Here is a 12663-nt window from a genome sequence, read left to right on the forward strand (position 1 = left end):
AGAGAATGATAAACCCCCTAAAATCTATCCGGATCTAGAAGTTCAGTTTTTGGTACCCTCAGCACCACCACTGTATAAAACAGTTTTCCCCTATCTCTGAGACTTCTGTGGGGACATCAGAGCCTCCCCTGGGAGTTGGATTTCCAAGGTCTCTACTAGAACACTGGAAATCTTCCCCCAAAGCTCGGGCTATGGGTGTTTCTGCCAAGGTTTCTGCAGGGACAGAGATCACTCCTGGGGGTCAGGCTGCAGAATTTTCTATGGAGACATCAGAGTCCTCTCTAGAGGCTAAAGCTACAGAGGCTTCTGCAGGAACATCAAAGACCTTTCCCGAGGCCCAGGATGATTCTAATTTTAACCCAAAATCACTTTGCACCTGATAGAAAGTAGGGCCAGTTATCCAGGCTGCGTTGAGACAGACAGGGGGACCAGAATGAGAACTTGTTTTTGTTCATGTTCCGTTTACAACATCAGATTTGGTAAACTGGAAACACTATGTTGGATGTTATAGGGAGAACCTGGCAGCAACGCAGTGGAGCAGAAGGTCAGCTTGGCTGACCAGGGATCTTCTTCTGGAGCTCAGGCGAAAAAAAAGAAAGTGTATGGCTGCTGGAAGCAGGGTCAGACAACATGGAAGGACTACAGGGATGCTGTTCACCTTTGTAGGGCGGCCAAAGCCCAATTAGAGTTGAAGCTGGCCAGGTCTGTGGGAGACAATAAAAAAGTTTTTTTTAGATATGTGAATGGAAAAAGGAGAACCAAAGAAAACATAGGTCCGCTCCTTGACGGGGAAGGTCTCCTCACAGACAATGACATAGGCAAAGCAGAGATATTGAATGCTTTCTTCGCCTCTGTCTTCAACACTGATGATGGGCTTCGGGACCCAGGGTGCCCTGAGCTGGAGGACCATGATGGTGGGAATGATAAACTCCCAGCTGACTCTGAACATGTGTGGAATTTGCTGCTCCACTTGGATCCATACAAGTCCATGGGTCCGGATGGGATTCAACCAAGGGTGCTTAAAGAGCTGGCTGACATCATCGTGGGACCTCTCTCAATTATTTTTCAATGGTCTTTGGAATCTGGAGAGGTCCCAGTAGACTGGAAGCTGGCAAATGTTGTACCAATTTTCAAGAAGGGCAAGAAAGAAGACCCTGACAATTACAGGCCTGTCAGTCTCATGTCAGTGCCTGGTAAATTTATGGAGAAGATGATCCTTGAAGTTATTGAAGCACACCTGGGGGACAATGCAGTCATTGGTCCCAGCCAACATGGGTTCATGAGGGCTAGGTCCTGCCAAACAAATTTGATTTCCTTTTATGATAAGATCACCCATCTAGTCGATCAAGGGAAACCAGCTGATGTGATCTTTTTGGACGTCAGCAAGGCTTTTGACACAGTTTTCCCATAGGATCCTACTGGACAAAATGTCGAGCATACAGCTACACAAAAACATCAGTGAACAACTGGCTGACTGGTAGGGCTCAAAGGCTTGTGGCAAATGGGGCTACAACAGGCTGGTGGCCAGTCACCAGTGGGGTCCCCCAGGGCTCCATTTTAGGGCCACTTCATTCAATGTTTTCATAAAGGGTTTGGATGTAGAAATAGAAGGTGTTTTGAGCAAATTTCCTGATGATACTAAACTTGGAGGAGTTGTAGACTCTGTTGAGGGTGGAAAGGCCTTGCAAAGAGTTCTGGACAGGTTGGAGAGCTGGGCAATCACCAACCGCATGAAGTTTAACAAAGGGTTTGTGTCTTGTGTTTGCCTTCAGTTTCATGTTAGAGGCACAAACTTCTGGGCTCAAGCGCTATAACCCATACTGGAAACCACCAATTAAAACAACAATGGAATATATTGCAAGTGGGAACAGCTGTGTCATTTAAAAAGGAAATGTTTTTGCAAAAACTGTCACACTACAGGTGATTCATATAAAGCTTGCATTAGCATGCTGAATATATATTTTTTTCAGAATATGCTCAAATGATCTAATTGCCACAGGTTTGCTCACTTAAAATATACCAGAAGTAGCCCAGTGGCACAACCTCTTGAATTTTGCAATTACAGTATAAGTATAATGCATGAGAAAACTATTGTTTATTTTTTTATACAAAACATAAAACCCCATTCCCCTTCCCCAGTACCACATAACAAAACAAACAAAAAACCACCAAACATTCATAAGACATCACTTGCTTTTTTTTTTTTTTTTTTTTTTTCCTACAGTTCTATTTATATCACTAAATCCAAGGTGGCCAATATATTCCCAGGTTAAAAGAAGGGATATTATCATGCACTCCATAGTTAACGGTAGACACAGAAGCTTTATGTTTTTAAGCAAGATCAGGACCAATTTTATAATGCCATATATAACAACATTAACTACTCTGATCACCTATTTAGAATGTCGGTGTCACTTTTTATAACATACAACTACCTGCTTTAGCTTTATTAAATAAAATTTTTAACTCCTTAAAATTGTTAACGCTAATGAGTTTTTTGTTGCTAGATTCAACGTTTCTGCAATTTCTGAAATAATGTTTAATTGATCTGATGTTCTGCATTTTTTCATGATTATTTTTAGGGAAATAACATATGCCCATTAGTACTTATGTTCACTGGTTTGAAAAGTCTCTAAATTAACTTTTCTAATAAAGGCCATTAGAAAGGCAAAATTAAAGTTTAATCTGCCAAATACAAATTCATATTGAAGAGCTTATTTTCCAATCCGAGATATAATGGCATATGTTCTTCTAACAAAACTGGTTTCTACATTTGTATAAAGCCCTCATAAGATTTAAGCATTGTTTTGAATGTGAATGTCCTTTGCATGTATACAATTTATTTCTACTTGGGAATGTACAAATAATTTTATACAGTACGATGCTAGTACCACTTTGTACTATATATATATATTTAAATAAAAACAAGTCCCTAGTCAGAAATAAACGGACAAAATTTACATTCTTTTCTCTTAAAAAGTAAATAAAATAGCATTATTTAAAATGTAAATTAGCTATGACATACAGTACAATTACATAGATACATATCAACATAGCACATTCAATTTGCCAAAAATTAATAATTACAAAGATAATATGGATGCTGCCATATATATATATGTATGTACAACCAGATTTTAATTATAAGATGTTTTATAAGGGAGAAAAAAGTATCAGCTGTTCTTATAATTGTTGTTTTGGAGCTGGGAGGGTTAAGGATGAAAAACAATTCATTAGTCTTTATTGTTAACTTTGTTACTCAACTAATAAGCCATTCTTTTTTCCACTTCCCCTACACTGCTGAGAGGCAGCAATTTCTGTGTTAAGTGCACTCTAGTGCTACTTGGCATTGCAGACAATCCAATTACATATCTGAGTTCTCTGTAGCTTGCCAGCAGTAATGCACCTGGTCAAAAAACACCCTCTTTCAGCTTAAGCTGTAGAATAAAGACTCATCAATGAACTGCATTTTTTTTTGTTAAAAAACAGCACGTTTAAATTTCTAGAGTGATTTTCTCAATGTTTCATTTATATTCATAGCTCTTTCTAAAGAATATCAAGGCGTTTATATTAAGCCTATCAAATGTCTGTGATTCAGTGAACAAGCAACCAGTGAACAAACATTTCATGTTGTAAAACTAAAGATGCCTTGATATTATTACAGAACATGTTGTATGCAATCTCATGTCATCTCTGACATGAGTTAAACTGTCTTTTATACACATGTATCTATTATCATATTCATCCACACTGTTGTTTTTGGCAATAGAAAATGGAACACTTTCTAAAAGGGGATTGTAGGAACTGAAACTATGTTTATCATATGGCAGTTGACTCAATCAGGTCAGTTCCCAATCCATCACTTTGGTATTTCATTCAGTATCTTATATTTCAAAATATCGGTTTTATAAAAAGACAGATTTGGCAAGATTAATTATATATATATATAAAAATCTAATGTGGAAAAACACATTTTAAAAAGCTCTAACTTAAGAAAAAAACCCACACAACTGAAAAAAAAAAAAGAAGACAACCCACACTGTTTCAGTCTGTAGCTACTGGGAAAAATGTAGTGTTCATGACATTTCTGTTTGACATTTGTGAATAAAGAAAAGAGAAAAAAACGGCACATGGCAATTAAAAAGAGATTCTATGACATTCCATGTACATCCTAGGTTTGTGTTAGGTATTTCATTACTGTCTTCTGTGAATCTTTCTAAACTGTGAAAGCATGGTTAAATTTTACATCCATACACATCTGTATTTCTATTTTGCAATCCCAATATTCTAGCCTCAGAAGTGAAGACAGAATGAAAACACCCATGTCAAGAATTTAAAAATCATACTATCAATACTTTTGATCCTTCAGAAAAAGTACATTTTGTAAAATTGGAATGACTGATATTTTAAATATTGATGATGGCATTTTTCCTGACCAAATCACTCAATAGAAAATATTTTACCAAGAAATGCAACTGGGAAAAAAGGCCATTATACCTTTAAAAACATAAAGCGGGAAGGGAAGGAAGGAGAGAGAAATGGTCAGGGAACGAGGAAACCGGATTGACTTTGTTTCAATATCAAAAAAAAAAACACCTTATCCTTTGTGAGAGTATGACTGAGAATTTAAAACACATTGAGTCATGAGGCTTTGCCTAAAAGATAAGGAAATTTGCTGTGCATGTAGTTCAGCATCTTTTGTTTTTTCTCCATATTGTTTAAATAAAAACATAATATTAACTACAAACTCTGTGGATATTCACAGAGCGAATATAACTTCAGCAATAAATTAGTATTATGCAAATTGTTTTCACAGATAATACAGTCCCTCTTCTGTATCTTCGGTCACATAAAGGTGATTTTGCAGGGCCTCCTTGGCACAGTTAAACCAGGTTGTACTCCTTCAGGTTTAACTGTAGGATTGTATCCTTGACAGCAGCAAAGACGAAGCGTATATTCTCTGTGTCTGTAGCACATGTGAAGTGGGAGTAGATAATTTTGTCACTGTCTGGATTCAGGTCTACAAACATCTTCAAGATGAACTCTCGTGCTGCTTGTGCATCCCGTTGTGGTCCTAATAATTAAGAAGAGAAAGTCAGTTTTCTTACAGTCGATTCAAAATTTGAGCTTCTTTAAGAGGGAACCTTAGGAGCAGAAAACAGAAGAAAGATTCAGTCTGTGATCCTCACATAAGAGAAGGGAACATTTTTACTAATAAATACTATTATATAGTATTTTTTCCAGTAGAAAACATTAAAAAATAAAAATGGAATGAAATTCCAGAAGTTGATCATGCAAGAGCTGCTTTTTTTCCTGCTTACTATCCTTCCATAAAATAATGTTTAAAATGGAGAGATGAATTGGATGATCTGTAACCACACAAAATGAACAACAGAAATATTAGTTACATTATACTAATAAATCATTATAAAATTAATAGAATCGTTCAGTTTTAATTCTATACCTACTGTATTTAAACTGTTTTCTTAAAAAGCATAAACAAGTTATATCCTAAATTGGTCTGACACTCCAATAGAATTTCATTTAATTAGTGATAAAAAGCATATGCTCTCTAGTTGAAGCTGGTCAACTGCAAAATGTTACTGTTCTAACAAATCAGTTATCTAAATTGCATAAGATAATGATCCTATTAAATCTATATTAAGGCTGTAATTCTCAGAAGAACACAAAGTCTATGTAACCAAACTACATGTTCTACTTTACACAAGAGTCCATCTAGAAAAGTGAAGATTAACCTGCTGAACGTCATCTAGGGCATCTGTCACATGAAATAAACTCAAAAGGACAAGAATATTTTCAATTCTCTTGAATTCTCTTCTAAATAGTTCTCTTCTGTATAGTACTACTTGCAGATGACATCAAGCTGAGTGGTGCAGTTGACATGCTGGAGGGAAGGGATGCCATCCAGAGGGACCTTGACAGGCTTGAGAGGTGGGCCTGTGTGAACCTCATGAATTTTAATGAGGCTAAGTGCAAGGTCCTGCACCTGGCTTGGGGCAATCCTTAGGCCGGGCAATGAGTGGATTGAGAGCAGCCCTGAGGAGAAGGACTTGGGGGTTACTGGTGGACGAAAAACTGAATATGAGTTAGCAATGTGTGCTTACAGACCAGAAAGCCAATCATATCCTGGTCTGCATCAAAAGAAGTGTGAGGTGATTCTCCCCCTCTACTCTGCTCTCATAAGACTCTACCTGGAGTACTGCGTCCAGCTCTGGGGCCCCCAGCATAACAAATGCATGCACCTGTTAGAACGGGTCAAGGAAAGCCACGAAGATGATCAGAGGGCTAGGGTACCTGCCCTATGAAGACAGGCTGAGGAAGATAAGCCTGGAGAAGAGAAGGCTCCAGGGAAACCTTATAGCAGCCTTCCAATACTTCAAGGGGGCCTACAAGAAAGATGGGGAGAGACTCTTTATCAGGGAGTGTGCCGATAGGACAAGGGGTCATGGTTTTAAACTAAATAGGGTATGTTTAGATTAGTTGTTAGGAAGAAATTCTTCATGGTGAGGGTGGTGAGGCACTGGAAGTTACCCAGAGAAGTTGTGGATGCCCCATTCCTGGAAGTGTTTAAGGCCAGGCTTGATGGGGCTTTGAGCAACCTGGTCTTGTGGAAGGTATCCCTGCCCATGGCAGGGGGGTTGGAACTAGATGATCTTTAAGGTCCCTTCCAACCCAAACCATTCTATGACTGGGTTGGTAGGAAGACTGGACACTCTTCAAGAAGGTAATCTTAAAGGCACAGGAGCAGGCCATTGCAATGTGCTGAAAGATGAGGTGGCAGGGGAGAAGACTGGCCTGGGTGAAGAGATATCTTTGTCTACAACTCAGGAAAGAACTCAGGAGAATTTATGACCTTTGGAAGAAGGACACTCGGGAGGACACTCGGGAGGACTACAAAAGTGTTGTGGGGCTATGCAGGGAGAAAAATAGAAAGCCCAAAGCCCAACTGGAAATTAATCTGTCTGCTGCCGTCAAAGACAATAAAAATGCTTCTATAAATACATTAGCAACAAAAGGAGGACTAAGGAGAATCTCCATCCTTTATTGGATATGGGGGGAAGCATAGAGACAAGGGATGAGGAAAAGGCTGAAGTACTTAATGCCTTCTTTGCCTCTGCCTTAGTAAGACCAATTATTCTTGGGGTACCCAGCCCACTGAGCTGGAAGACAGAGACAGGGAGAAGAATGAAGCCCTTATAATCCAGGGGGAAATGGTTAGTGACCTACTATACCACTTGGACACGCACAAATCTATGGGGTACATCCAAGGGTGCTGAAGGAGCTAGCCAAAGTGCTCAGCAAGCCACTTTCAATCATTTATCAGCAGTCCTGGCTGTCCAAGGAGGTCCCGGTTGAATGGAGGTTGGTGAATGTTCTACAAGAAGGGCAGGAAGGAGGATCTGGGGAATTACAGGACTGTCAGTGTGACCTCAGTGCCAGAGAAGATCATGGAGCAAATCATCTTGAGTGCCATCTTATGGCACATACAGGATAACCAGGTGATCAGACTGAATCAGCATGGTTTTATGAAATGCAAATCCTGCTTGACTACCCGATGCCCAGCCTATCCCCGAGCAGCCGGTTCCCCCACCCCTGCCATCCCCTCATATTAATTGTTCAGCATGACATCAGATGGTATGGAATACCCCTTTGGCCAGTTTGGGTCAGCTGTCCTGGGTCTGTCCCTCCCAGCTCCTGCTGCAACCCCAGCCTGCCCACTGGCAGGACAGAGCGAGAAGCTGAAAAGTCCTTGGCTTAGTGTAAGCACTGCTCTGCAACAATTAAAACATCAGTGTGTTATCAACATTATTCTCATCCTAAATCCCAAACACAGCACCCTACCAGCTACTAGGAGGAAAATTACCTCTATCGTAGCCGAAACTAGGAAATTATCTACCCGTTATTCCATACCATTTATGTCATGCTCGGGTCCCACACTGCTCAATACATTCCAATTAATCACCACCTTCATATATGTATATAAATCACAGAATCACAGAATAGTCTAGGTTGGTAGAGACCTCCAAGGTCACCGAGTCCAACCTCTGACCTAACGCTAACAAATCTTCCACTAAACCATATCCCTAAGCTCTACATCTAAACGTCTTTTAAAGACCTCCAGGGATGGTGACTCAGCCACTTCCCTGGGCAGCCTATTCCAGTGACTAACAACCCGTTCAGTAAAGAAGTTCTTCCTAATATCCAACCTAAACCTCCCCTGGTGCAACTTTAGCCCATTCCCCCTCGTTCTGTCACCAGGCACGTGGGAGAACAGACCAACCACCACCTCGCTACAGCCTCCTTTCAGGTACCTGTAGAGTGCAATAAGGTCGCCCCTGAGCCTCCTCTTCTCCAGGCTAAACAGTCCCAGCTCCCTCAGCCGCTCCTCGTAAGACTTGTTCTCCAGACCCTTCACCAGCTTTGTAGCCCTTCTCTAAAATGTCCAATAAGTTTTGTCTGTGACTGACTTTGAGTTCCATCTGTCCCAGAAATCTTTCAGGGCAGAAGAGATGGAGTGCGATTGTCGCAAGTTGAAGCCCGGTCTCATTCCATCATACCCGTATGCTTGTCCAATTCTATTAACATTCATTCATTGTTATCTGCCGGACAGCTACTGTGATACCATTAATGGGACATTAACATATAGCAATCACAACGGTGACTGTCAATCACAACAGGACTTTCAGTGTGACCTCGGTGCCAGGGAAGATCATGGAGCAAATCATCTTGAATGCCATCTTATGGCACATACAGGATAACCAGGTGATCAGACTGAATCAGCATGGTTTTATGAAATGCAAATCCTGCTTGACTACCCGATCTCCTTCTATGATAAGGTGACACAGTGGATGAGGGAAAGGCAGTGGATGGTATTTATTTGGACTTTAGCAAGTGTGGTGGATATGCTTATTCCTGCACTTGACATAAGTCTTGCTCAGGCTTATGAGCCACAGGTAGGCCTCAACGTGATCGTTCCGTGAACTGGACAGCTCTTTAATAATGGAGTACCAGGCAGACACTTGATGCCAGGAAATTCCTCATAGGAAAATGATGAATCATATCAGAGTCCAAGATCAACATGATAACGAATCTGAGTTTGACTATGAGTCAATCACTTTATCTAATATAGTGCAGAATCCTTCCATTGTTATCTATGATTCAAGGAAAACAAGTCTTACGAGGGAGCATCTGAGGGAACTGGAGTTGTTTAGTCTTGAGAAGAGGGGACTGAGGGGAGACCTCATTGTTCTCTACAACTACCTGAAAGGAGGTTCCAGCAAGGTGGGTATTGGTCTCTTTTCTCAGGTGACAAGTGATAGGATGCATCAGGGGATGTTTAGATAGGATATCAGGAAGAATTTTTTAATGGAAAGGGTGGTTAGGCATTGGAATGGGCTATTCAGGGAAGTGGTGGAGTCACCATCCCTGAAGGTATTTAAGAGATGTGTGGATGTGGTGCTTAGGGACATGGTTTAGCGGTAGAGTTGGTAGTGTTAGGTGATGGTTGCACTTGATGATCTTAAGGGTCTTTTCCAACCTAAATGATTCTATGATTCTATTCTATGATCAAACAAAACTTAGAGTGACTCATAAATACGTATTGGCTGTTCCTCCAGGCTGTTTACTGTGAACACATCCTTTCCTCTCAAATAAGAAAAATACCTGTAACTTTTTCCTATTATCACTTTTTAGTTTTGAAAATGAAGAATTTAATCTTTTTTTTTTTTTTTTTTTTTTTTTGTAGCTTTCAAATCTGCTGTTCACTCTCTGGTGAGACAGAAGAGATTTTATTATATGAATTTGATTTTTCCCCTGTTACTAAAGACTTCACTCAGTTCATAGAATCATAGAATACCCTGAGCTGGAAGGGATCCAGAAGGATCATTGAGTCCAACTCCTAAAAATCACCTTAAAATACCTTACTTTTTACTTCAGGAGAACTTTATAAAAGTACAATATCCTTAGGAACAGCTATGTTTCACGTAATGTTTTCTGAGACAAGCACATTACATTTTACATAAGTAAAAATAAAGAAAACAATAAAGAAATGGTATAATGAAAGGGTGGGAGGAGATATACTGGTTTCTCTGACATCCCCAGAGAATTTATGACACTTCTATTCAAATATACAGGCTTAAACAAACAAACAAACAAACAAAAATCTAACAAAAAATACTATGAGTAAAAATGGCTGAGGGAGCTGGAATTGTTCAGCCTGGAAAAGAGATGGCTCAGGGGCGGCCTTATCGTTCTCTACAGCTACCTGGGGGTTGGTCTATTCTCCCACATGCCTGGTGACAGGACGAGGGGGAATGGGCTAAAGTTACACCAGGGGAGGTTTAGGTTGGATATTAGGAAGAACTTCTTTACTGAAAGGGTTGTTAGGCATTGGAATAGGCTGCCTAGGGAAGTGGTTGAGTCACCATCCCTGGAGGTCTTTAAAAGACATTTAGATGTAGTGCTTAGTGATATGTTTTAGTGGAGGACTTAGTGTTAGGTCAGAGGTTGGACTCGGTGATCTTGGAGGTGTTTTCCAACCTAGATGATTCTGTGATTCTGTGATTTATTTTTAACTTTATACTTCACTTCAAGCATTCACCTCAACTTAGGAACAAGAACAGAATAAGGTTCATTGCTAATACATTGTTACTCATCTAGAAGCAATAATTTCACATGAAAGGTACTGCCATCCTATCCACAGTTAATGGAGTTAGAAAATGAAATCCTAGAAATCTAGAAAATACCACAAGATTTCAGTGACTTTAAAAATTTCAAGTATTAAAAATTGTTATTTTTAAGTTTTTCCTTTTCATATAATTAAAAAGAAAACATGACCAGCAAGCCACTCAACTACAAACTAACCATTTGGTGTACTAAGTACAGTTTGTAATGAAGAATATGGATGTAATGAAGAATGGGTGATAATTTGTCATTACCGGAGTGTTAATGGAGCATGAGCTCTGGTGGAAATATACTTACCATCATACTCTGGGAAATAATCAACTAGATGGGAGTACAAAATTTTCTCCTCTAAGAGATCTTTTTTATTTAAGAACAGAATAACTGAAGAATTCTGGAACCATGGATATGTAATAATTGTTCTAAAAAGTGCTTTGCTTTCTTCCATTCGATTCTAGAATAAAAACAACAACAAAAAAAAAGATGAATTTATTTGGTTGTGATTTTTTAAAATTAAATCAATACATGCAATTCCATTTTATTTACTAAACAGACCTATTTCATGTTTTGAATACTGAAGTATCTAACTGATTCAATTGCAGTTTATATGTAAGCTGTTAAATATGTAGGCAGCTTCCTTTTGCAATCTCAATAACAGAAGCATAATAAGCATAATTATTCTTTAAAGCACAGGTCATGAACATGATAGCTGTAACAGGTAATGTTGTAAAGACTGACTATGCACAGTTATGCTCAGCCAGCAAACTCATGGGTATTGAAATACACGTGGTTCAAGGCAAAGACAAGCATAAAAAAAGACATAATAACAAAATGAAGTTTTAAGAACCTTATTTATTTTTATGCCTTTCCTGAACTTTAAGTGCAAGTAATCCTTAATTTTTTGAAAGAGATTATATCTTTAAAATAGTTCCAGGTAAATCTGGAATCTATTGGTAACCTGAGAATATTTCCCCAAATCAAAAGCTTATGACATAAAATCTTACAAACGATACATTTCTTCCTAATGTCCTTGGGCCTTTACATAAATTACTTAATTGCTCCTGAAAAACATTTAGCATTACAGTTGAAATATAAGTGAAGCTTACAGTTCTGTTTCTAAGGGATTTCTCACACTTCAAAATTATGTTTCATTTTGATACAATTCTGAAGAACTGCTAGGATGAAGTTCAACAAGGCCAAATGCAAGGGGCCTGAGGCAATCTTAAACACAAATCCAGGCAGGGTGGAGAATGAGTTAAGAGCAGATCTGAGGAGAAAGGCCTGGGGGTGTTGTTTGATGGTGGAAACGTGTGCTTGCAGCCCAGAAAGTCAACCATACATTGGGCTGCATCAAAAGGAGCATGGCCAGCAGGTTGAGGGAAGTGATCCTCCCCGTCTATTCTGCTCTTGTGAGACCCCACCTACAGTACTGTGTTCAGCTCTGGGTCCCCCAGCACAAGAAGGACATGGAAGTATTAGAACAAGTCCAGAGGAGGGCCGCGAAGATGATCAGAGGGCTGGAGCACTTCTCCTATGAAAGCAGGCTGAGAGAATTGTGGTTGTTCATCCTGGAGAAGAGAAGGCTCTTGGAAAATATATATATATATGTTCTTTAGATAATTGCCTCCACAAACAGTAAAAGTATTCTCAACTTTGTGGCCTCATGTAATTTCATATTTTTGGCCCACATCAAAAGAAAGCATGACGGGGACATTGTACTAATTTGTCATCCATTAACAGAGCACACGAATGCTACAGAAGTTCCATCTAGGCTTTGGATACTCATCTATTTTACAGATGTATTTTGTCCTGATTCAAAACATGAGTATGTAGACCTGCATCTACAAACCTGCATACAAACACAAAAGAATACACACTAAAAATGCCTATTCTATATTCATGTATTTCATGTAATTTTAGCACAATAGACTTGAACATGAATATTGGCATAAGTGAAACCTG

At 39.2% G+C, this 12663-nt stretch overlaps 1 long non-coding RNA gene across 1 annotated transcript; it reads right to left on the minus strand.

Annotated features, from left to right (window-relative positions):
- Positions 1-2202: 2202 nt before the first annotated feature.
- LOC118159879 lies at positions 2203-12076 on the minus strand. The gene is made up of 2 exons (XR_004747271.1): positions 11002-12076; positions 2203-5074 (listed from the first exon to the last, which is right to left on the minus strand). It is a non-coding gene; the product is annotated as an uncharacterized LOC118159879 (long non-coding RNA).
- Between the last annotated feature and the right edge of the window lie 587 nt (positions 12077-12663).

This window comes from Oxyura jamaicensis, unplaced genomic scaffold (genome assembly GCF_011077185.1).
Source record: "Oxyura jamaicensis isolate SHBP4307 breed ruddy duck unplaced genomic scaffold, BPBGC_Ojam_1.0 oxyUn_random_OJ72543, whole genome shotgun sequence".
NCBI lineage: Eukaryota > Metazoa > Chordata > Aves > Anseriformes > Anatidae > Oxyura > Oxyura jamaicensis.